This window comes from Ambystoma mexicanum, chromosome 8 (genome assembly GCF_040938575.1).
Source record: "Ambystoma mexicanum isolate Mex_15411 chromosome 8, UKY_AmexF1_1, whole genome shotgun sequence".
NCBI lineage: Eukaryota > Metazoa > Chordata > Amphibia > Caudata > Ambystomatidae > Ambystoma > Ambystoma mexicanum.
In genome coordinates this window covers 197,549,049-197,576,345 of record NC_090929.1, presented here as the reverse complement: position 1 = coordinate 197,576,345, position 27,297 = coordinate 197,549,049, and positions in this window count along the sequence as shown.

Sequence of the window (27,297 nt, the reverse complement as noted above, 5' to 3'; positions counted from 1 at the left end):
TGCTGGAGCTTGTAGGCTTCCATTCAGGATGAGTAAAATAAAGCTACAATCATAGGGGGTCATTTTCCAAGTCAAGTGGAGTGGAAAAGGTGTGCTAAAAACATTTATTGACACTTTTTATGCACTGGAGTATTTGTATGATTTGGCAGTAAAGTTGGAAAGCAGATCAGACTTAACAAGTTTGCCTGCTCTTACAGGTCCCCGTGCCCAATCCGATTGGTTTTTCAACAGCATGAATTTTTATGTTGGCGGAAAACCAATGGATTCCTATGGAATCAGACTGACTTTTACACCTGGTAAAAGCAGGCAGATTCCAAAAGAAACCACTGTGGATGGCTCCCACAATCATTAACTGTGGGAGGGATTTACACTTTTCCAGACACATAGTAGAAAAGTGAAGATCAAAGGTGATATTTGCCAGTGTTTTATTCTTTACTTTTCCAGTACTTGGTGGAAACACTTAAAATTGTACGCAGGGCCCTTTTGCAAAACACTTCAAACATGAGTGGTCACCTCTGTGCAATTTAAGGTTCAAAACAAAATGACTTCCTTACTGTTTTTCATCAACACATTTCCGCAATGATGCATACATTGTCAGGTTGGTTTATCGTGACTTTTTAAAGTAATCTGTATAAAATCGAGTATTATTTTAGGTATTCAAAACCAAACTTCAACACATATTTGTACCAACTTGAGCTTGGAAGATGCATGGTCATCCAAATTTCAGGATAGGCTCAAATTCTGGCTTTACCACTTAACCAAAGTGTGTGATCCTGCGCAAATCATTTAATCACACTCTGCCTTACTTGCCAACAGTATGTGCCCATAGAAGTGATTCAGTTCACAGTGTAAGCTATTTAAGAAAAGTCTCACTTATGGTTGGAGAGATGGCCAGTGCATTTGTATGGACCTGCCAAGAACACACACATCTTTTTTTGAAAATACCAGTCCAGTGTTTCAAGCTCTGTGGCACCTGGTGGTGCCTGGAGGTGCGTGTGCCTTTAATCCCATCAGTGGGTTAGCCCATATAAGGCCGTGTCCCACGCCCTTGCGGCATAAGCCCTCAGGAGCATCTGTTTGGCTGTTTGGCGAGTGGCGTGGGCAACTACAGAAAGATGGAAACTGTAACACCACTTCAAGAACTTGAGCTCAATTAAAACGAATGGCTCTACAGGACGAACACCCAACCAAGCTGGCTCGTCAACAACAGGTGAGCCTATATTACTCTTGTGGTTCTATAACGGATATTGCGGAGGAACCAGAGACTCCTGTTGTAGAAGAGGTATTCGAAACACTACCTATATCTGCTACTGCAAATTGCTAGAACGAAATCCACAAGAGAAGGACACGCCGGTACAAGCAGTAATGATGCAAGACTTTTCTGCATCAGTGCAGACGGAAACACACAAACTCACCCGTACTGTTGGGGGTGGCGTGGCTGTCCCTGTGGAGGCTGGGGCTGGCTCGCCGAGCTCACAATGGTCCGGTGGGTGCAGAGGGGACCCGGGGGCCATTGGTGTGTCGTCTGCGGGAGCTCGCCTAATGAAGCCGATGGGCTCTCCCGCGGTCGCGCCCGATGACACCGATGGGCGGGGCTGTGACGCGGATGGGTTGAGCTCCGATGAGGAAGTCGCAGCACTACAGCGCCGCCTGGACTTGGAAGTGGCGCGCCAGGCCAGCCAACTAAGGGACTTGGCCACGGAGGCGCAGTCCGCCGATGCCGTTGCCGCGATTGCCGTGAGCCCAGGAGGGGACACAATCTCAGCGGAGACGCCTGGAGCCGGGGAACAGGAGAGCAAGGTAAGCGTGACTGCTTTCCCGCATGAAATGTCTAATACAAGCAAAACAAAGAGCCCGATGGATCTACAGCAACAGGAGAATGAGCATACAATGAGCTCATTAAAAGGCACGTCCAGTGCCTCATGTCTGACGGACTCAAATTTAAACAACACAGTATTCAATGAAGCAACAAGTGTGCAATGTGAAATTGTGTTAGGGCAAGAAGTGTATATCACACCCACTAAAGGCAGAAGAAACTCCTTAGAGGTAGACTCATCAGTCCTACAAAACCTAATTGATTTAAACAAAGTATGTGCTAACAAAGAGACCTCTGAGAGTACTCCAGCTTCAAAAGAGATGGCAAAGATATGCCAGAAAAGGCAATGCTTTAATATGACTAATGTCAATCAGGACATTTGGGGATCTGCTAATTACAAAAGAGTAAGAACACTAGAGGATGGGTCCTCTGACGATTCCTCCAAGTCACCAAGTGGGAAGGTGGTTGACTCTCAGAAACGCCAGGCACCCCACAACAAGTTAAATCAGATATTATTCTGTCACAATCAGTTCAAATGCAGCTGAATGTAAACAGTGACGACTCCATGGATGACTCTACGTCCAGAGATTCCTCATTTGTAGAGCGAGATTTCCCGAAAGTCAGAAGAGAATAGTCAGCATTTAGTCACACTGCACATGCCAAGTCAAGGCTAGGTAGAGGTGGCGGACATACCCCCTGTGTACATGTGCCTTCGAATTAGCTATTAATAGCTGTGACCCCTGCGATGGCTATTTCGTTGGCTCCTTTTACTAAACTTTATGAGTCACTAAATGAAAATGTGAAAGATGTTACAACTTTGCTGGCCTTAATGAATTCAAAACTCTTACACATAGAATCAATGCACATCTGCCAAAGCTCAAAACAAGATGATGTAACTCAGAATTTATTGGCAGGTCTGACGTCGATTAACCATGACAAACGTAATGACATGCTTGATAAAAAGCTGCTTGCGGAAGTAGCAAAGGAAGCTCTGTCTTTGTTTTGGAACATTCTTCCTGATTCAAAAGGCAGAGGGTCACCTGGAGATGGTACTGGGTCACAAACGCCAACGAATGAGTTGACAAGTGTTGTGCCGTAGGCGGTGAAAAGAGTAACGGCCGATGAGAGCGGTCCACCACTAAGACAAACAGGGTACCTTGTAACGAATGTTGCCGAAACTAATGCCGATATGGAAATTGAGGAGTCCGCGCTCCCAGTGGTAATTGACGTCGAGAACTATGCAAATACCGAAGACTCATGTCGTGAAGTTGTCGAGCATGGCGAAACACTGGACACTTCCTTTCACACAGCATTTTTACAAGCCAGAAGTTCAACTAATCTGGCCTTGATGGATTGCCAAAATGCGTCTGACTCAACGTCTCAATTGCCAGGTGTTAAGCAATCTTCTGGTCCTGAAGCGGTGACAGTGTTAGCACAAAGCCAGCAAGTTTGTTTCCAATCTTTTGAGGGCCAGATGTAGAATCACAAAAAAGGGCAGAAAACAAAAAAGGAAAGGCTTTGCAAAGTAAAAAGCAAAAAAACATGCCAGGACATAAGCAGAGCAAACAAAGAGGTGCCTGAAAATGTCTCTGTAACATTAACATGTTACAATTTGTAGATAAAGCGATCACCACATGTCTGAAATTGAATGAACCAACTAAGGAGCCGACAAAGACTCCTGGAGAAGATACGGCACATAATCTGAAATCGGCAAGCCGTTGTCTAAGCAAAGAGGAAAAGGCAAACCAAGATGAGCTGCTGGACCTATCGGTGTACAAGGATTTTGTTGGGGAAGAGGAGGATGCAGGGAACCAACCGCCTGATGTTGCAGCGATTACAAAAGAGGTCATGATATGTTCTAGACATGTGGAATTCACATCTCCTAAGAATGCTGAAGTAGACCAACTGAATCCTAAAATGGCTGGGTTACAAGAGCCCCTGAATCAAATAAAAATTACAACATCAGTGTTAGGGGGCAGGATTTGTTCTATTGTGCAGGTTGAAGCAGTGGCCGTAAATGAGCTGACTCCAAAAAGTCCAGCGTTTGCCACTTTACAAGAAAAAAGGGAACGTCTGAAATGTATTTTAGAATCAAAACACGTGGTGAATGGGTGCAAGAGTGAGTTCCTGACAAACTGCTCAAATTTTGAAGGAAATCGCTTTGAATCGAAGGTGGTCTCGAAAAAGGAGGTTGTTTGTCCATCACGAAAAGTTGAGTATCAATAACCCGGAGGCCGGGCGATTACACAGAAGAATAACAATAGGAAGGAAACAGTTCACCCCTTGGACGTTACATTGACGTTCAAATTGATGTTGGAGATGATAGAATCAGGTGATAAATTGATTCTGAACCACACCAATGTAATAAGATTGCTCCACCATGTACCCCGTCTAAGAACGCTAGGTTCTAAAGACATAAAAATAGTGGAATTTCCCGATGAAACTTGTAATGATAAGGTTATATTAGATGTAGTATCCAGCATAATTGAAAACGCTATTTTAGAAGCTGGGGAAGATCTCTTGTCTTTGGGGTTTGACATCTATAAAGTAATTGACCCTCCAAACTGTGACACACGTGTGGGTATGGCAGACACAGGCGTTGCCTTGGTTACTCATAACTTCAATTCTAATTCCAGCAAGCTGTCATTTAAAAATGGATCATTGAATCAAACTTCGAAAGGAGAGTTGTGTGAGACAGAGGCGACTCCTAAAACAAGCTGTGCTGCTCTTGTAGGTCATAGAGTGACGTCGGTTGACCAGAAATTGTCGCCCAGCAAAAATCAAATGGAGAATATTCAAATCACTTTAAATAGCATCACTTCAAGCGATAGGATTGTTTCCAGTCTAGCAAATAGCACTTTGGGTAGAGAAAGCAGCCAAGACTGGAATTGGCTTGCTAGTGCTCTGAACACTAAGGGGCCGATTTATGGAACAAACGTGCGCCGAAAATCCCAGCGCAAGCAGGCGCAAGGAGGCGCAAGCGTGAGAAAGCAAGCGCACGCGCACGCGTGCGATTCAAGGAAGGCTCTGCGCAACTTTCCCACTGCTTGTGCGCCAAATCCATGCATGGCGCACACGTCTCCAAACAGCGTGCGCTAAGCGCACAGCGAAAGCGCACATAGCGCAGCGCAGACAACAAAAGTAGGCGTTACAGGGGGCGTAACACGCGGAATGGGGAATAACACGTGAAAAAGAAGGCGTAATGGGGGAAGTACTGCTGGGAAGTACACGGTATGCCCACACGCATGCGAACCACACGTATTCATGGAATTGAATAGGGCAAACCCGCGCACGGGCAAAGACACGCACAGGCCTAAACATGTCCGCCACAAGAAGGGAGGCGGTAGTGTCCCTGCGCATTACAAAAGTGTGCACAAATAAAAAGCACGCATATACTGAGTGGGGTACGTGTATTCCTGGGGTTCGTGTGAAGTTTCACACGCGATAGGCCCTGTGCGAGTGGGGTATGTGTATTTCGGGGGTGCGCAGGAAGTTTTACATGCGATTGGCCTGGTTACATGTATTTCAGGGGTGCGCTGGAAGTTTTACACGCAATTTCAGCAGTGTACGTGTATTTCAGGGGTGCGCAGGAAGTTTTACATGCGAAAGGGCAACGCCCATGCGCGATACGTCACAGACGGGCTTTCGCGCTAAGGGCCTTTGGTCCAATAAAATTGCGTATGTGTGCTGATGCGCTTACGCGCTAAGGGCCTTTCCTCGAATTACACGCTGACGTGCAATTTTCTTCACGTGCCAAATCACTCCGTATGATGCTGGCCACGCGAAAACACACGGAAGACCACGCTCCTGCCCTGAAGGCCATTTTTCTGCCCCCCAGAGCCCCGAGCATGCTCCCACCTGCCATCTAGTGCTGCCTGACTGCCTGCTGCCCACGTGCCCTGCTATTTGGTGCCTGCACATCAGCCATCTGCAGGGGTCCAGTTGCTGTGTCCACCCTTGCTGGAACAGAAGACTCCCGACTGGGATACCATCGTTCCACAGCCCAGCCCCAGGACCCAGTTGCCCACCCACACCTGCCTCGGGGGTCGCCATGTCAGGACCAACACCATCTGAGACCACTGGCGACCCCCAGCCAGAGGGGCAGAGGGGCACCAGCTTCAGTCAGAAGGAAGTTGGTGTCCTGGTGGAGCATGTCCTGGGGCATTATGATGCCCTGTTCGGAAAATAAAGGTGCCAACAAGGAAGGATGGGATAGAATCTGGGACGACTTTGTGGTTGCCATCAACGCGGAGGGAGTTGCAACCCGCAACATCAAGCAAGTCAAGAAGCGCTGGGAGGACTTGAGGTCCAGGACCCTCATAAAGGCCCGGCACCTCGTGGAGGGGGGCAGGGGCAGCATGAATACCATCCAGATGAGGGTCCTGGAACGCATAGGCCCAGCGCCCCACGCCCAGATCCTTCAGAGGCAGACCTGTCTGGAGTTGAGAGGTAAGTGGCCAAGCATTGCTGTGTGAGACAGGGCATGTTGCAGGGTGCTGGTTGTCTGATACTTGCCTGTATGTGTGACACAGGCCATGTACGTATGTGTGTGTGCAGGGACATCATGGTCATGCATGTGAGACCAGTAATGTGTGAACCACATGGTAGGTGCATGTGTTACAATGCAACATGCGAAGCAGCATGCGGAATGCACACATTAATGCATGCCTGTCTCTGTTATTGGACATGGATGGGGTGTGAGAGGTGGGTGCTGCGGTCATGGACATGTATGGTGTCCATGTCTGTGTGTCTGACTTGCGTGTCTGTGACTTGTAAATGCCATGGATGCATGACACATGTCTGTGACAATGTTCAGATTCACTGATGCAGCCCACTCATCCTTGTATCCACTGTGTCTGGGGTGTACGAGGCCAGATGGATGAAACTACAGTGAAGTATGTGCATGTGATAGGCATGACCCATGATGCATGTGAGTTTCAAACCAGCATTGTATGTTTCAAGAGTCCCTTGGACATGTATGCTAATTTTCATAGCATGCGCCATGCCTGTTACTGCATGTGTTTTGCCTGCACTGACCCATGTGTTGTGGAAGGACATGATGGAAGTGATGTTTGACAGTGCCACTCATCTGCTATTGCTTCCTGTCTAGGGGACCATTGTACAGTACCCTGATGCTTGTGTTCTATGTCTCCCTCTACACAGTGCCAAGTGATGAAGAGGGCGGAGACAGCGCTGTGGAGCAAAGCGGCGGGGATGCCCCCACCGGCCGTCGACGCAAGGCCCAGTCAACCTCCCAGAAATTACCATCGTCCGGGAGTGAATGGACTGGTGCTGCGTCTGCCACTACGGCTGCAGCGGAAGGGGTGGGTGAGCCCCCACAGGGGCTTACAACGGCAGAAGACGGTGTGGAGACATCCAGGTTGGTGGTTTCCACAGAGGAGGAGGAGGCTGCTACTGAGCCGCACATGGGGCCTGGTGGGAGTGGTACCACTGGTGCAAGTGTTGCAGTCCAGGGGCAGGGGCAGGAGGCAGCACAGGTCACCGTGGAGGGGCCTGTGCATGTCACTGTCCCTGACACTTGGCTGCACCACCATGCACCAGCAGGGATGCCCCATCCCAGGCCCGTTCGCAGGTAGGGGGGATGTCCATGTCATCTGACACTCCTCTAACTGCGGACGAGGGGACCCCTGGCCGTATGGAGAAGTCCTGATTGGTGTCGCGTTGCGCACGCGTGACATTCGTGATGACGTGCGTGCTTCCCGGGGGGAGCACGCACGTCATCACGAAGAGCAGCGTGCCAAGGTGGCCCAGTTGGGAGTGTCCATGGTCGGGGGTTTTGTACATGTGTCGGCCACTCTGGCGGCTCTCTCCTTCTCTGTGGAGACTATGCGCCAGTCGTTCTCCATGCTGTCTTCCAGCCCATATGCCACCAGGGCCCCCTGTAGACCTGCCCTGATCAACGCAGCCAGCTCAGTGGGGATCCCATCCCTGCCACAGTCGGGAGTCGGAGGTCCAGCAGGGGTGGACACCACAGCAACTGGACCCCACCAGATGGAGAATCTGCCGGCATCATCGGGCAGGGCACATGCACAATGGCGTCAGTGGATTCCATCAGCCTGGATGCCGTTGTGCTGGCAGAGGCAGTTGCGTCGGAGGCAGCGGCAGGCTCAACGTGGAAGGCATTATGGCTCAGGGCCATCTACATCAGAGGGGCAGGCATCGGCCGGAGGGCAGGACGACCCTGGAATGGGAGTGTCTTCCGTGTGGCAGCGGTTGGGCCAGCAGATAGGTGCGGAGCAGCGGCGGGCGGAGGAGGCACGGCTCACAATTCTCAGGGCAGAGAACTCCATGCGCAGGGCACTGAGGCAGGCTGAGTGCCTCGAGGGAATTTGCAGGGAGTTGGAGGTGGACATGGCGTTATCCCTGTGAGACCTCGGGGCCAGAGAACAGGCCCGCCTCCAAGACATTGAACAGGAGTTCGATGATGCCCTGGCCCATGACATCAACAAGTGAGCCGTTAGACTTGCCCACCGCCATTGTATATAGTTCATTAGTGTTTAGTTTCATTTATTTTTTCTTTAATTTGGGGCGCATGGACTATGCCTCACATTTTTGTATATAGTTAGTAATTAGGTAGGTTTCATTGTAGGTTTCATTTATGTCGTTGGGCTCATGGACCCTGGATTTGCTATTTGTACATAGTTTTACAGTGGATTTTTCTCCTTCATCTTTTTTTTTCTTCACCATGGAGCAATGGATATTACGCTTTTCTTTCCCTTTGGATTTGCTTTATTGGACAGTGACTTTGGACACATTTTCATTTGGATTAATTTGGATTCTCATTTTATTTATGTATCATTTGTTGGGACATGCTGCATTTTGATTATTATTGGCATTATTGTGTGTTTTGATTTCATTCCCTTCATTTTGACTTTAATACATTTTTGTTTCTTACTTAAATGTGTGGTCTTCTCTCATTGGTTTCATGCATGTCACAATGTGGGTTTTCTCAGCCATGTGTTGCCATTGTGTGACTCTGACAGACTTGTCCTCATGCGCATACTGCTTATTTGTGATCTATCATGTAATGGTGATTTCAATTTGGAGTGGATGTAAAGCTTGGTTGGGTGTTTGGACTGGGGTGGCGTGGGGTGGGATTCGGGTGGCCATAAGAGCCAGGGATCTAGATTGTGATGACGTGTTGGCTGGGGAACATGTGTCGGGGCCTGCTGGCAAGTGCCTGTCAATGATGGGGTGGTGGAGGGGCTGGGAGACATGGTTCGTGGCCTGCTGGCAGGTGCCTGTCAATGATGGGGGTGTGGGGTCTGGGGGACATGTGTCGGGGCCTGCTGGCAGGTGCCTGTCAATGCTGGGGAGGGTGGGGGTGCAGGGGACATGAGTGTGGGCCTGCTGGCAGGTGACCCTCACTGCCGGGGGGGTGGGGGTGCAGGGGGACATGAGTGGGGCCTACTGGCTGGTGCCCCTCACTGCTGGGGGGTGGGGGGTGCAGGGGGAAATGAGTGGGGGCATGCTGGCAGGTGCCCCTCACTGCTGTGGGGTTTGGGGTGCTGGGGGACATGACCAGGGGTGCAGGGTAGTCCCCTGTGGTGTGGGCTGCCTACAGGGGCCTTGGAGGGGGTAGAGGGGACACCTGGGAGGACCCACACTGCCAATTCACGTGTAGGACTCCCCGCGCACCCCCGAAATATGCGTTCCCCACTCTGACAGCAAAATCGCATGTAAAAATTCCCGCGCACCCCTGAAATACATGTACCCTGCTGAAATCGCATGTGAAACTTCCTGCGCACCCCTGAAATACACGTACCCTGCTGAAATCACGTGTAAAACTTCCCACGCATCCCTGAAATACACATACCCTGCTGAAATCGCGTGTAAAACTTCCCGCGCACCCCTGAAATACACGTACCCTGCTGAAATTGCGTGTAAAACTTTCCGCGCACCCCTGAAATACACGCACCCTGCTGAAATCGCATGTGAAACTTCCCGCGCACCCCTGAAATACACGTACCCTGCTGAAATTGCGTGTAAAACTTCCCGCGCACCCCTGAAATACACATACCCAGGCCAATCACATGTAAAACTTCCCACGCACCCCTTAAATACACGTACCCTGCTATAATCACGTGTAAAACTTCCCGCGCACCCCTGAAATTCACGTACCCTGCTGAAATCGCGTGTAAAACTTCCCACGCGCCCCTGAAATACACGTACCCTGCTTGCCGTGCTGGTACAGGGTTAGCGCAGCCCTTTGCGCTGGATTGGGGATTTTGATGGCTTTTCCCCTGTGCGAGGGGCGTTCTTGGGGGCGTAACTGGCGCTGCTGCAGGGTCGCTGCGCCACTGTGCGCCACGGCTGGTTTTGGTAGCTAAAATCCATGAATACGCTGGCGCGGAAATGGATTTTAGCACACGTGGCTGGCGCAGAGATTCGCACGCGCACACTGTGCGCCAGCCGCGTGCGCCACTTGTGCGCTAAATTCTATGAATTACCCCCTTTAACTTCATGTTAATGCCCAAAGAATGAGGAATCACAGCTCTGCTCTCTTGCGTCATGGAACACACGTGGCTACATGCACTTGCTAAATAATGACTGGCTTTTCAATCTGCAATTGGTGTGTCTTCAAGAAACCTGGATGTTAGAAACACCAGTGATCTCAGAGTTCGAATGTGCACTGAATCCTGCCACCAGAGCCGAAAAGGGGAGACCTATAGCTGGCCTGCTAACAATGATTAAGCGGTCTTCAGGGTATCGGTTACTAAACTCAAAAAATTACACCTCATACATTCAAGTCTCTGATGCTGGAAAGGAGGTAGATATAATCCATTTAATAAACCTGTGGAACCATCATTGGACAGGCTCCTACCCGTTCCTTGATCAAGTTACAACAATCATTGACAACCTTCCTGAAGTAAATAAAGGGGCGGGAATGATAATATGTGGTGATTTAAACATCGACTTCTTTAAGCCACAGAATCCAGCTAAATCACAACTGGCGATTGACTGGTCAGAAGAACTGAATGTAAGAGGCTTAACTATGGTAAACGGCCGCACGCATGGGGATATTCCGGCAAAGTCTACGTGGCATCGTGATGATCAATCGTCAACGATTGATTATATTTTTCGTTTCGGATGCTATGCATGGCAGGATAAATTCTTTGAAAGTTCGGGCAATGGATCACAGTGACCACGAACTGCTAGAGTTGAAATTTAAAAACTTGATAGTAGCTCAACCACGACAATGGAGAACAAAAGTGCAGGTCCAATCTAACCGCTTAAGAGTAAGGCTGGATGAACAAGATGGGTTAAACTTATGTAACCAATTTAAGGGCATCCGGAGGAGGCTGAATATGCTTCGCTACTTTGTCAATTTAAAGTAAAGAACATCAGTCTAAAACACCTATCATTTCATAACAAACATCGTTTTGATTTAATAGTGATGCAGCGCAAAAGACGAATGCGAGCTGAAATTCAGAGCAACAACCAAGGGCCAAAGTGTGAAATAGCGTCAAAAAATAGAATCACAAAACAAGCCTATAAAAATTGGCTAAAAAGCCATACATTTTTATTACATCAGCAAGACGCGGAGGCCATGCTGAAAACCCTAATAACCAAAAACAGTGGAGAGTTTTGGTGTGTCATTAATCGCATGGAATCACCACAAGAAGCGTTGCAAGTGTGTCCGGTAACTGAACTTGAGTGGGTGAAGCATTTTACAACACTATACAACAAAGCCCTGTTGTTGCAGCCGATAATAGTGATTGATCCTACTCCATGGGACTTACATTTCCGAGAGAAGACATTTGTGAGGTTATCAGGAAAGCCAAAAACTGTAGGGCACCCGGTCCTGATGGGTTGTCGAATGTAATGATTAAACAGTTTCCTGACCTTTGGGCTGAGTTATGTGTGGATTTATTCGCAAGAATAATCATGTCTCGGCAGTCACCAAGTTCCTGGAAAACAGGGATTATTGTCCCAATTTTTAAAAAAGGTGACAGAAGGTCACCTCAAAATTATCGGCCAGTTGCATTGCTTGATGTCTTAGGCAAGATCTACCAACGCTATTACAAAAACAACTGGCTATCTGGGCTCAATCAGCAAAAAGGATCGATGAAAGACAAGCAGGTTTTGTCAAAAATGTTGGGTGTTCGCTGAACTTACTCATCTTGAACTTATTAAAAATGGAAGCACAGCGCACAAACAGCAAAATCTACCTTCCGTTTGTGGACTTCTCCTGCACCTTTGATATGATTGACCGAGAGCTTCTTTGGAAAAAGTTAGGTGTATGGGGTTGCCCTGTTGGTTTACTAGCTGCTATCAAAGAACTAGACACGGATACATCGATCACTATTCGTTTAGACCAGTCTGGCTCTGTATCTGCCCAGATTAAGACACATAAGGGTTTCAAACAAGGTTGCCCACTGGCAGCTGTAATTTTCAGCCTCTTCATCTCAGATATTGGTGATACAATATCATCAGTGAGGGTGTTTCCACCTAAGCTCAACTCGTCACCAATAAATTGGATGTTGTATGCTGACGATTTGGTGATCTTGGATTTGACTCCGATCGGCCTACAACGTAAACTAGATGCTGTACAGAGGTATGTAAACCTAAACAACTTGAAAATTAACGCTACAAAGAGTGAAATACTTATTTTTCCATAACCCAAGCGTTACTTTGAGATCATTGCAGAAAAAATTTGTGTGGAAACTTGGGCAAGACAAATTACGCATTTCAAAAAGTGTGAAGTACTTGGGCAAGATAGTAAATTCCAGCATTTGCAACGACCCTTGGACACGTGAATCAAAGAGGAAATGTGGTCAGTTAGCATGTCAGGGCCTTTTGATACATAAAAAATTTGGAAGATTCTCGATGCAACCCCTGAGAAACTTTTACGAACACAAAGTGTCACCGATCCTTACGTACGGAGCAGAAAATGCTTTTGGATGCCCATCAAATCACTGGGCATCGCACGAGCATATGTTCTGGACTAAAGCTCTAAGTCTTCCAATTGGAATTTCCACAGCATGCATAAGATACGAACTGGTGTTAATTTCATTGCATGCTCGGATCATCTGGAACCAATTGGACTTATATCGGAAAACTAGAGCTCAGGAAGGAATTCTGCAATTTCGGATACTTCACAACGCAACCCCGAGGGGAACGGATATGGTTTCCTTATGGACAAAACGTTGTGAAAATCTCTTACTCACATATAATATTAGCCTGGTCACCCTACATGGAAATCCCACGGCAGAAAAAGTAAAGATCTGGCGGGCAGACTGGGAAGCCACGTGTAGTGAGCGTCTCGTCACTAGAGCAATGAAAAACTCACCTGCAGAAGCAAGAGGATACAATGTGCTACAAAAATATCTGCACTTATTTCCGAGTCCAAAAGCCTGCAGACTCTTTTTGCTGTTTCGTTTAAACGCCTTCAAATCCAAAGAGCGATACAGTCATTATGCCAGCAATGCAGGAGTGAATCCTGTTTGTCGGTTCTGTGAGAATGAAGTGGAATCACTCAAACATTTGGTGTTGTTCTGTCCAGGACTAAAAGATGTTCGATCAATTCACCTGGGTCATTGGAACGATGAACATCAACTTGTGTGCACAGAAGAATGGTGGATGAGAATGTGGAATGGTACTGACATGAAACTAATCTTGCCATTAACATCCTTTTTGGCTGCAATTGAGGAGAGGCTAAATATGGATGTTCAGAATCAGACTGATTAACCCCAAACGAAGCCATGTGGAGTCACACAAGCTGACTAGACAGGAGTAGGACGACAATGGAGGATGGGAGGGAGGTGGTGTTTGGGGTTTTGTATTTGAGTTGATGGATCTGATTTGATTTGAGATTTGTTTTGTGAAATATTTTAAAGGTTTGAATTTAAACCAATAAAATTAATTTTAAAAAAAAGTAAGTAAACAGTATGTAGCAGAAAATGACGTGTAGGGAAGTGGCAAGGGAGGGATTCCAGGAAGAAAGAAAACCCTAAACCTGCAGCATTGGCCTCTTCACCCCAGGTCTCCCAACCTGGCTCCCTTCCCTGCATGCTAGAACTCTCTTGTACACTAAACTGAATTAAAATGTTTTGCAAACATGCAACAAATTGTGCTTCAAATTTTTATTTTTGTAGGAAACCAAATGTCCTATTCCTTGCTTCAGTATACTGGAGGAGGGGGTTGTCTTTCACAACAAGGTGGCAGAACCACACACACCTCCTCCAAGACCTACTGGGAGTAGCCACTGTGTTCAGGAAGGCATTGTTGAGAGCACACCATCTGAGATGGAAAAAATACTGGTGTCATGCTCCTCAGCCCTCGCAGAGGAGGAAGCATCACCCTTGATTCTCCCCAGCGAGGCCAAGAAAGACATGGTGAGTGTTTTTGGGGTAGTTGGGAGTGGAGATAAATGGGATTGTAGTAGATATAATAGAAAGGGGAGAACAGATTTCAAGGGAATATAGGTAAATTGATGTTGCAATGCTATTTTCCTTGATTCTCTTTTGCTTTGAGCTGTATTTAATAGAGAAATGCAAATGCATTTTTCTCGATCCGGGAAGACATTTTTTACTGAATCACGGATCTGGGAAATCTGGATTAATGGCAGCACTTTGTTTAGGGTACTCCTACACCCACACCCAATGGCCATTGGCCCCCCCTGATCACAAACCTGGCCCACCCAGATACAAATTCCTGGAGCCGGGTCAGCTTTCCGGTTTTCTCAGACAAGGAGGTTTTGGCGGCTTCTAAAAGTCTAAAGTCAGCATCCCCAGCTTCCTAATCCCACTCTCAATTCTGAAAAATGTCTCTGATGACATTGTTCCGTGGCTCACTAGAGCTGTTAATGGCTTGTTTTTGTAGGAGATGATCCCTGACAATCTTAAGTACGCTCTTGTATTGCCGCTGCTGAAGAAGACCGGCTTGAACCCGTTAGTTCTGTCCAATTTCTGCCCTTTTTCTCTACTTCCTTTCCTAATGAAACTGCTTGGCATCCCCACTCCTCAGTGCTTTCTTGGAATCATCTGGCTTCTTTGATACCTTTCAATCAGGTTTTCACATTGGCTGTAGTACTGAGTCAGTATTGGTATTGGTTGTGGATGATCTGGCGCATTTGGTTGACCAGGGCAGGAGCCTTGATTCTTTTAGAGCTGTCAGCAGCATTTGACACCATTGTCCAACCTGCCTTGGACACCCGTCTCTCCTCTGCTGGCCTCTCTGGTCAAGTTTTGGCCTGGTTCTCCTCCTTTTTGGTTTTACGCTCACAATCTGTTTCTTTACCTCCTTTTCACTCCCCTCCTGTCTCACTGTTGTGTGGAGTCACTCAGAGCTCCTCACTGTGTCCTACTCTGTTCAATATGTATATTCAGCCTCTTCTCACTATAATCCACACACATTTTATGTGCTATTTATACGCCGACGACACACAAATTATTGTGTGTCTTGACTTAACCCAGCCTGAGACGGCTGGTCGTCTGAGGGATTGCTTAAAGGCAGTTGGTGATTGGATGGCCCTGAATTGGATCAAATTGAACAGTGAGAAAACTGATGTGTTGGTGGTTGGCACAGCTACCCCCCCTCCTGTCCTGGACCCATGAGTTCTGGCGTGTGAGCCTTGGTCCTTTTCCTTCTACTGTTTCATCAGTGAAAGACCTAGGTCTAAACATTCCTGGCCTCGCTATCCATGACTGAACAGGTCTATTTTTCCTGTCAGAAGGGTCCTTCCTTGTATTCCATCTAAATTCCATGCACCGGTGGTTTCATCCTTGGTAACTAGTAACATTGGTTACTGTAACGCTTTGTATTTACCTCTCCCGCGACACTTGCTCCATCGCCTGCAGCTGCTGCATATTATGGTAGTTAGAGAGGTACTTCACCCCCCTTTTGGTGACCACATGATGCAGCTCTTGCGCCAGCTCCATTGGCTTCCAATCGAATAGTGCATTACATTTAAGTCGCTGTGTCTCGTTCACAAAGCCTTCTATAAAACAGGAGCTGAATACCTTCAAATGAAGTTTTGCCCCTACAAACCCTGCAGGTCTCCTCGCTCCCATTCTTTGAATACTGTTCAGCCCCCTATAGTTAGACTTTCTCACGTCAGCGGCCAAGCCTTCTCTGTGGCTGCGGCAAAAGCATGGAATTCCCCCCCTTTTTGCCATCGTGACATTGTGGCCCACCTTCCCTTTCGGCAGGCTCTCAAAACCTTTACAGTTTCAGCGCCATGATGCCTTCGGGCGAACAATGTGCTTTATAAGTACAGATAAGATAAGATAAGACTGTTACCCTCTGTAGCCACAGCTGTGCCTCAACTCTGTAAACACCCTCGACTCTGCTTTGTGTGCATAGTGAATTTGTGACAAAATATGTTTCCATTCCACCATCCAAACATTGCACTTCTTGCAGGAAAGTGTCCTGAAGGATCTTTTTGTGGTAAACTTAGGCGTCCCAAGTGGAGCTTTAATGACCTTCGGTTCCACCAGGAAAGTTCTGCAGGATACTTTTCCTCTTGTCTGTTACACCCTGCTATCTGGAACTGCTTTAACCTAACACCCTTTTGGCTATAAGCATATTTCTACAGGGTCATCTAAAGCATGCTTGAAACAATTTGATCTCGTGTCTTTATACGTGTTTTCTGCTACATTTCTTTTCGTGGTGGCAGTAATTTCTGTAAGGGGTTTGAAGAGCTGGGGACTCTTCCTTCCTCCCTTCCTTTCCTTCTGTTTCCGGGCAAATACATCCACCTCCATATTAATTCAGCATTTCTCCCTAAATTAGCTCTCATAATACAAAACCATCATCTGTGCTCTGGGATGTCTGAACATAGCTATTTCAGTTGTATACAAACATGCAGGTTTCCCTCCACCTCCAATTCTTCATATTCACTCAGTAAGTGGGATTGATGATTCCTGGAATAAATTACAGAGTCATTTGTCTTGTGGACATTTGGTAGTCTGCCATGCAGGAATTACCAGGAATTTGCATCTCACATTCCCGTCAACAGGGAGCAGATGCAGTTGTTTCAATGTTTCTCGGATAAAAAAAAACTCTGATGTAATGTGTAAATGACTATAAATCACAAAGTGTGCAGTACTCAGAATTCTGTGAGGTTTTGTTCTCCATTAACACAATGAAATACAGTACATCTCAGTGCAATTTATCAGGCAAATTGGCAATTCTGGCTACAGAACTCGACACTAGTGCAAACCCAATTTGTTTTAGATATTGTTCAGACACATTCATTTGAGACACTTTTTGACCTTTGATTCAACGGGGTCAATGTAGGCATCCTATCAACACATAGGCACTAGGCATTGAAATGCCGAGCAATCTCCGTAGCAGCAGTGATCATAGTGTTCAACATGGCGTACAGGACTGGGGACCAAGGTTTGGACCTGGTGCAAGCCTCATCAACAGTGGTGGGCACATGGGTGGGCAAAACCTGGGCTCCAGATGACTAAGGGGCCTCTTCAATTGGTGACACCTTACCCATCTGTGTTCCAGGTTTCACCCAGCCATGTGCCCACCACAGCTGTATTTGAATGCGTTAAGTAATTCACACAGTCCAGGTGTAGACTTTGTTTATTAAGTATATACACTGTGTTATGTTTTCTGGTTTTGATTTATCCTAGCTTTCATGTGTTCTGCCATGGAGGTTATATTCATATTGTTTTTGTGAAGCAGTAGGTCAATGACAAAGCACAAACATACATCATAATGAAGAAGCCACTCCAAGAACCGATTGTAGGTAACATGTCGCTGGCAGTCTTTGCAACCCCATTTGGACAGAATCCAAGCAATTGGCTCCTGAGGCATGCCAACACATTTGGCTTGTTTTACCTGATGCCTGCTAATTGAGGGAGAACAAGACCCAACAGCAACTGAGGCTGCGTGAATGAGGCAGTCATAGTGATTTTTCCCACTGGGAGACTTTCATGCAAGCAGGAGTGTTTAGTTGTGTGATACATCATGAAGACTTTTGAATGGTAGTGACGACAGTAGGATGGTAACATTTTACAATCATAAGAAGCTAATGACATGTAGTCATCATCAGCAAGTGAGCATGGAGTAATTTCCTCTCAGTCACTAATGGAGCTATTTGTTTCCCCACCATATGCACCATGAGACAACCTGCTTCACATTTTGGTGTCAGACACATATTGTCAGCAACGGGTGACAACTCATTGTTATCATCTGAGCTGTTGCATTGTGTGTGGGTAGATGTCTTCAAAGCAAGTTGGTCTACATTCAGCACTGATAGATTCTTAGTGCATTGAGAGACAATATATCTCACTGCACTGAAAACTCTCTCTGATTGGGGGCGCTGTTGAGCAGCCAACTAAAATGGCTGCTTAGCCCACGAGCTCTCTACTACGGCCAGAAATCAAGCAAGAAGGCTGAGGCATTGTTAGCTTAAAATTGCTGTAACTACACAGCCAACCAGATAATGAGCAAATGCAGCTGGTGTCACACCCACGAGACCCGGGAAACCCTGTGCGCTGAGCTCTGTGTCCCGACCATGGCAGAGCTGTGCTGGAAGGTCAAGGCCACTCGTGCAGTGATAACTTAGGAGACTAGATCGTGTGAAACGTGGCGGGAAACCCTATGTCCAACATTGCATCTGACTCGGGATTGGATACCCACATAGCCCCCCCACTACCGGCATCATCAAGACTTACAACACTGACGGACCAACAGTTGTAAAGAACTCTGCTGGGGCTGGCGAAGAGAGACTCCCCTTTGGTACGAGCCGCTGCGCTGTAGTCCCGCTGACCACCTACACAACACTCTCGCTCCATACGCGGCATCGGAGGTGGAGAATCTCGGATGGAGCAGCGTTGCAGGAGTAAGGGCATAAACAAGACCAGTGGATCTTCGATAGACACTGCAGCAGCATTGGAGTGAGTATCATCCACGCTCATGGCTCTCCAGACGACGCTGTGACCAATACACTGCTGCGTGTGGGGGCCGGATATCGCCTGACCGCGGAGGACTCAGACCCATCATGGACAAATGGTCTTCATGCGACGGCGCACAGTGGGGGGACAACAATTTGAAGGTGAGCCTCACTGAGCTAATGAACTGTACGGCCCAGACCCACCTTTACCAATAATTAGTCCCAGTGGCGTGCAGTGCTGATATCTGGGAGGCCATCATAGGCCATTTTGACCTACGACCACAACCGGGAGCACCCGCCCTTCGCGGCACACCCAATCCTGTCCCCTGAACAGTGGAAGGGACTAATGAGGTGAGCGCGCAGAACAGGGATCCACCTATGCGCTTCATCGGGGGGGGGCACCTGAATGGGCCTCGCACCCTGCGGCTGGAAGGCCACTGGACCACAATAGTATACCAGACCTGTTGATCCACCAGGAGTGACCATAGCCGTGGCAGCGGAAGATAGACTCCCCACACACCCAACGCCGGCTGGTGATCCTGAGCCCAATGCCCACATGTGACACAGGAAGACACCCTCAATCTCGGGCATCCCTCCTAGGTGGAACTTACACACTACGCTTGCACGCCAAGATTCCAGAGCTGACAACTCACCAAGGGTACGGACATAAACATACCCACACACTAGAGGCAGCATATTCCCCCCCACCAGGTATATACCTGCTCTGCTGAACATCTAACCATATACGGGCCCGCCCCTCTCACACCAGCAATTGGCATGTGCACGCACAGTCCAGGGGGTGACAGGCCAGCTCACAGGCATGAAACAGATGCACATCAGCCCACAAAGGGAAAGCAGACCACGCATGCCATATCCAGAAGATACAGTGGGCCAGAGCACCTTGCAACTGGGCCTGTGGGCAAAAAGCAGGAAGTGACTAATTGCCTTCTACGGGAGGTAATTCTGCACGCCTACAGGCCCACAGGACTACCACCAGGCAGCCTAGCTCGATGCGCTTGATCAAGCTGGGCACTCTGGACATCACACATCCTTTCCACGCAGTAGATTTCCTGTGCAGTTGCACACCAGTTGAACCCACTCTGCCAAGTCCATATTGAATCTGGTCCTCCAGAGCTCCCTATTACCAACAGTTATGACCAAGGTGAAGTGGGAGAATGGAAGACCAGGCTCCCGTCCTTCACCTCTCGCGCTTGGCCTAGAGGGTCACGACCCAGACACCCGCCACGAGAAGAGTTTGTCCATTTACCAGATGACCAAATACCCTGGTATAGGAACATACGGATGTGTCCATCTGCCTGCCCAACAGCCCGCACTGGCCATGCCGACACCTGCGGCACGGACCAACTAGACTAAAATCTACACGTCGTTAGAGATGCCATGACGACCTAGACAACGGGAAGCATATCTGTACAAATATACACATTGGACATTCCCACACCGATCTACACGAAGAATATACTCAGTGCTATGACGTAGGCGACAGGCATATTCACGGACGTGCATCTTTATTATTTTTACATAGGCTTTCAGAATGCAGAAACGCAAGACGCGTCATGAACTCATCTACAAAGCTTGCTCACGCTTCTCTTGAAACCAGTTACCACCATAAGAAATATAATGAAGACACGATACTGGTCATGGAACTATATGCTACTATAACTTAAAGCACCCATGCACCAACCGGACCACTTATGCACCAGGCCCAAGTAGGCCTCAAACAAGAGCTCCCGTGGACATTAACAAAGCAAGAGTCTGGTTGCTGATCCTGCAGAAGGGGCCCGGTGAAACAACCAGCCAAGGTCGCGATGTTGCAAACCCACATTCCAAGAACAAAGCATCAAAGGCATGATGTTGCAACCTCGCACTCCGCGCACCAATGTTAAAGGTCACACCTGCAAATTAAACCAGACACACAGTGGAAAAGCAATATTAATTGTGCAGAATTCTGCCTCAAACACGGTCCCTCCCCACGTGACCAAGCCGCACCTGACGAGATGCCAAACCCAGGAGAGAAAAGGCGTCTGGATCCCTCGCTACGAGACACAGGCAGATACACTTGAAAGGCTCAATGGACATCTGCGACAGTGGGAGCGGTCAGCCTTCCAACTATGAATAAATCCTCACATTGTCTGCACGTACCCATATTGAAACATTGTTGCAATCGCAGGTACACCGAGAGCTGGGAACAACGGTGGTCCCAGGCTGGGAAGCTCACGGGTGCACCAATCAGAACATGGGGCTCTTATCTCAGACGTCAGTAATATTAACCAATCCTCAGGAGTCTTCATGTAACAATTTTCATGTATCTAATTGTAGGGACAACCCAGATATATCACCTGACTACCCTTTGTCCACTAACATTGTCCTCTATATGTGTGCTATACTAACCCTACCACTCGAGCAACCAATTAAGAGTGGCGATAGGTTTTTTTGTTAACTTTCTGAAGTGACGCAAATAGCGCGTCATAATGCAGTAAAAAGGGCCTGCGAGCCCCACGATTGTGTGTGTGTCAGGACGGACGCGTACGCTCCTTGACCCATCCCTGCCGTTTTTGTCTAATAAACAGCAGAGTCACCTTGCTCTTTGTGTGTGTCTCATACTCTGTCTCAACTGGGATATACGGGAGGAGTTGGGGCCTCCCTGCCTGGAGGTCCGCGGACGGCCCGGCCGACCCCAGCAGAATTTCCCCCCGACAAGTTGGAGGCACTGCTGAGATCTGTTTAAGATCGACTTTTTATTTTTTACTTCGACCTTCTATTTTTACTTTTTCCAGGCACTCCCGTTGCGAGGAGGCCCGGCGGCACGGCCCCCTCTGCCGTTGCCCCCTTCTGAGGACTACAGGACCATCGCGGAGCTGCGAGAAGACCGAACAGCGCAATCCGGATATTGGCCCTCAGGAGCCGGTTGAGAAGTATCCCGCCCGCGGTTGGCGAGTGTCCAGACGTGGTCCAGACGAGGGGAGGTGGCGAGCCGCTTGGAGGGGTGCACGCAGTCGAGCAGCCCTGCATCGAGAGAACTTGGTGAGCATGACACGCACAACAAGCAATGCGAAATTGTGAGGGAGGGGGGAGGAAGTGAATGGGGGAGGTGTTGTACAGATGCGCGGCGAAGGTCTAACAACTTAATGTTGCCAATGGAATGAATGGTAGCGAAACGAGTGCGAGAGCAGTCGGCTACGTTACGCGGAAGAGGGAGGGCGGAGCACGAAAACATCACGTGCGGCCGCTCGTAAGGCACTGATTGGCCTAAGTCGTGACTACGTGTAAGGGTGGGGGTGTATGTGGTTTCCTACGATTTGGCATTTATTGATCAATGAGTAGACGAGGATCCCTATTGTTCGAGCAAGAAACTCGATAGGTAGATGACGATTCCCTGTAGGCGGTGGCTAGTTAACTAAGTTGCCCAATACGGAAGATAATTGGCTGGTTAAGCCCTCCTGTTGAGGGGCGTATCACACGCGAGGCGACGCAGCGTGCGCAGTCCGATTATATTATTGATTTGATTACCTTGTTCCAGGAGTGACAGGAAGACAGCTGTAGGGTTAGCGGGGGTAGGTTGCAAGTGTATTTTGAACTTAAAAGAACATAATAAGAATGTACCAGTAGCTCGAAGAGATTGGTGACGTCACCAGTAGGGATTTAATAGGATAGCGCGAACACAAGGAAGTTTGGTTTTGGGAGTGGTGGGGAAGAGAAATGTGATAAGGGAGCGGGCACGGAGATAAACGATAAAGGAGTGGATCGGGAAAAGGAGAAGGGGAAAGGGGCGTGGCTGCGCACGGAGAACGCCAGCCACAGCAAGTGTAACAGGGGGAGGAGAACGGGAAAACAGGACGACTGTATAAGAGCGTCGTAAAGGGTACGCAGCCGCAGGGGGCTGTGTGCGCTTCAGCCGCAGGGGGCCGTAAGGGTGTAGTAACAGAAGGGAATCGACAAATGTAAAACCATACATAACGGATTGTCGTAAGTCCCCATACTTACGGGGCCAAGTAAACAATATAAGGTTGTATATTGTAAACTACTAGTGAAGGGAAGGATAACAAGTGGAGCGTCACTATGTCATACGGGACAGGGTCGGGAGGGTGGGGGAACACCCTCACTACACCATTACAACACATATGCACCACACTGCCACCCCATAGGGAGAAATTAATTAAGTACAGTATAGAGTGGACCCAGGGGACGGATAACAAAATGTTAACACCATGGCCGCCTAATGGGAGTTTCGATCCATATGCCCAACATTCACTGCTAAACCATCTGCACAATACATACAAGGGAAAGAAGTTGGCAAACCATGTGGAGGTGTTTAACATATGGAGGATGTTCCAGGGGTCCTGACCGGGACCAAATGGAATGTTCACTATGGGGGAAACACCGGAAGAAAAGGAGATTAAGAAAGAAGGAGAGGATGGGAAACAGGGGCGTGAAAGCACAAAGAATACGGGGAACGGAGGAGAGGGAGGAGAAAAGATTGTTAAATCAGACGACATAAAAAAGGAACCGAACAACAAGATACCCATAATACCGGGAGTGAAAACGGAGGGAGGAGGGTTGTACCCTTTAAGAGAATTAGGAGAAATAGAAGGACAGTTAAGGGCGGCTGAAGGATACTCGAACCCGGCATACAGCCCTCCACCATATGTGGCTCATAGGAAAATGGCAGTGGGGGAGGGGAGGATTGGAGAAGAGCAGACTGTAGAGATAGGACATGATGAGTGGGTAGCTGCACAGATATTATTAAAATTACGAGGTTCACTAACTGGAGAAGAGAGGGAGGTAGTAAAGAGAACAGACGAGGATAGTGCAAGAGAGAGTGAAATGAGGGGGGAGGAGCTATTACGGCAAAAGGAAGAGATTTTAGAGGAAAGATTAGCAAAGCTAAGGGATGAGCAGAATGAACTGATCAAACAGCTTGAGAGGGAGGAAAAGAGAGAGTGAGGAAAAGGAAAGAAGGTAAGAACAAATTGGAAAAATTAAGGGAACAAAATGAGGAGCAAAGGAGAGAAGCTGAAAGGGTAAAAGCAGCAGCAGACAGGGTATCAAGAGTAGTGTTGAGAGAGAAGAAGAAGGAAGAAGAAGAAAGAGAAAAGGAAATGGCAATATGGAAGAGGAGGGTACTATCAGAGACAGCTAAGAAATATGAAGAGGGGAAAATAATAGAAAGTATAGTAGAGAGAGAAAGAGTGAAATGGGAAAGGAAGAAAGAGGATGAAAGAATATTGGAACAGATGAGCAATGAAGTGATGGAGGAATTGAAAAGGAAGAGGGAGGAAAATAGTAGGGAGATGGAGGAGAAAAGTGAAGGAGAAAGAGAAGGGAGGAGTAGGGAGAGTGAAATATGGGGGGATGTATATAGAAGTAGAGAAGTAGCAACAACATCAGCACTAGGGGGAGGGGTTGATAACAAAGGAAAAGGAGAAATAGACCTAATAGACTTAGAGACGGTAACAATAAAAGGGAAAAAGGCAGAGTGGGGGGTGCCATTTATGAATGATTTTTGCAGTGAGGAGGAAGAAGGAGTGGAGAGAGAAGGAAGAATGAGTGAAAGGGAAAGCTTAGATAAGCTATACCTCACTCGAACAAACATAGACTCGCCATGGATCAGTAGGAGAAGGGAGGACTTGGAGAGAAGTGAGGAGGGAGTGAAAGGACTAGTGGAAAGACAAACCCATGAAAACACACCATCCCCATCTCCATCACGCCCTCCCCCATCGCACCCTACATGCTCAACCACCGCACGCTCGCTGCGCAGAATAAAGCTCGCGCCCTTCATGAACGAACTGACACCCTATGCATGTCGGCTTAGAGACCTCCCTAGTCGCAGGCAAGACAGACAAATAAACACGCCCACATTAACTACAGGAAATGACGAAAGGGGAAAGGATGGAGAAGGAGTTAGGAGCAGGGGTAATAAGGACGGAATTGAAGAGGTAAAGGAACCGGAAGAAGAGGAGGGGTGTGAAGACTCGATATTGTGGAACATAAAGGGTGACACAAGACACAACTTAATGCCACTGTTGGAGAGAGGAGGGGTTAGACCACAGTACGTCCCTTGGAAGCATACGGATAAGGAAAATATAAAATGTAGGCTCCCATCACTAAGTGGAGGTGCGGGTAAGTGGATATATGAAATGGAAAAACACACCGCAGGACAGAAACTAGCAGTAGGAGATGTAAAGGGCCTGTTAATATCAATATTAGGGGATAGAGCGGATGACATTTGGAAGAGAGCGGGATTCCATGGGGTAACAATAACAAACACATCGCATGATGGGGCACCATTTGCAAACTGCAGACATGCGCTATGGCAGGCACTGAGAGTACAGTACCCAGACACATCAGACATAGGAGCAATTACTTCCCGTAAGATGCGTGAGAATGAGGATCCTGTTGATTATATCCAGGATATCCAAGAGAAGTGGCGCATGGAAACTAGAGAACAATGGGACAAAACACCAGCCATATTTTATCATATACTAGTACAAGGGCTCCCAGAAGGAGTTCAGAAACAACTAAAGAAAGTAGTGGGAATGGAAGCAAAACCATGGCCAGAAATACAACTGACTATAGTACATCACTGCAGGACATGGCAAGGAAAAATGAAACAAAAAGAAGAGGACAGGAAAACAGAAGAGGCTAATTTAGTACAGAAAAAACGTACTAAATACACAATGGAAGGGGCACTAATAACTACGCCCACACCAATGGCCCAAAGCCCCATACAAGTAGTGGCTGCACAAGATCCTGCTCAAATAGCACCTCCACAGACTATAACACAACAAGTCCCAGTCCCGCCACTGCAATTACACGCACCAAACATGGGAGGAGGGTACCCAATGCAAGGAGCTGGGTATTATAGTTATAATAGGGGGAGAGGAGGATTTATGAGAGGGAGAGGATACGGATATAATGCCCAACAGCAGGTGGGAGGACTTAGACATTCCTACCCCACAGGGCAACCAGTATACCAGGACAACACAGGGAGCTTCCCATGGCAAAGCAGGGAACCACCTGTGTGTTGGAGTTGTGGGTTATTAGGACACATGTCACGTACGTGTAGGGTCAGGCCAGGAACACCAGCATGGAATGAACAAGCACAACCTAGGACCTCACAAGAACAGCAGGGCATACAACAACAGCAGACGGTACAACAAGGAAGTGACCCACAACAACAACAAATACCACAACAACAGCCACTGCCACAACAACAAGTAACGTTAACACAGCAACCCCGAACTCAACAAACGCAATTGGGTAGGGTGACGGTCTTGGGACACAACCCTTACACAGGGAATGGCCAATCATTGTACCCACAATAGGACAGCCCACAGACGGCCTTGGTGTGTCCCATCCTGTCAGTAACACCTAATAGTGCGGAGGAGCCACGCATAGAGGTAACGATAGGTGACAAAAAATTATCATTCCTTGTTGACACCGGGGCAACCCGGTCTTGCATAAGGGAAGGTAAATTTAAGATGTCAGGCGAAGCCATGAACACCCAAGGATTTTCTGGGGCTAAAGGGTTGGTTCCCTTTACTGATAACGTTCCCTTATCTATTGAGATTATGATCTGTCAGTTCCACTTTTATATTATAGTGCCTCACCAGTGAATATACTGGGGAGGGACATAATGAACAGGTTGAATATGACGATCTCCTTTACAGGGGATGGCATAATTTGCTCTACTCCAGGGATTAACATGCTCGCAGCACGACAGATTATGCAAGCATACTGTGGACAGACAGCGATTAGGGCGGAGCCAGTAGATGGCGAGCTATTCCAGTATGGAACAGACATGGCGTTTGCATGGATGCCAGGGATAGAAGGGAAGATATGGAAGAGGCCAGCAGCCTATCTGTTCCGACCAGAAACACCTGTTAATGAACCAGAAGGAAAGGTGTTTGTAATGGACATTGAGAGCATTATTGCAACAGCTGATTATATTGCTGTACATGCCCAAGATAAAGAAGGGAGAGCATGGAGGGCTGTGATAGCACTAGCAGAAGGATGAAGGCTGACCCAAGTGTCAGATGAGGAGCTGTTCTCAGAAGAAAAGGAGGAAGGTGAAATGGTGTTCATGATGAGTGTAGGAATATGGCTAAGAGTGGCTCACAAACAAGTAGCACAGAAAATTGCAATGGCACTTGAGGCACCCGCATGCACCCCAGTCCCCTTCTTTGAGGAGGATATGTCAAGGGTGCCCAAATCATTATGGACTACTAGCCCTTATGACGTGGGATGCATAAAAAGCATTGGGGGTGTAAGGATAAAATTGAAAAAAGGTGCAATACTACCAAGAGTGAAACAGTACCCACTGTCAAGAGAGGCAGATGAGGGCATATATGAAACCATAACGGCCCTTATAAACAATGGCATATTGGTCCCCTCAGAGTCACCCTGTAACACGGCTGTGTACCCAGTGCGCAAGGCTAAAGGGGGGTCTTGGCGCTTCATACAGGACCTCAGGCCCTTGAATAACATAGTGGAAGCAGAGTATCCAGTAACAGCAAACCCGGCCACAATATTGTGTGGCATTCCAGCAGAAGCATCACGGTTTACAGTGATTGACCTTAAAAATGCT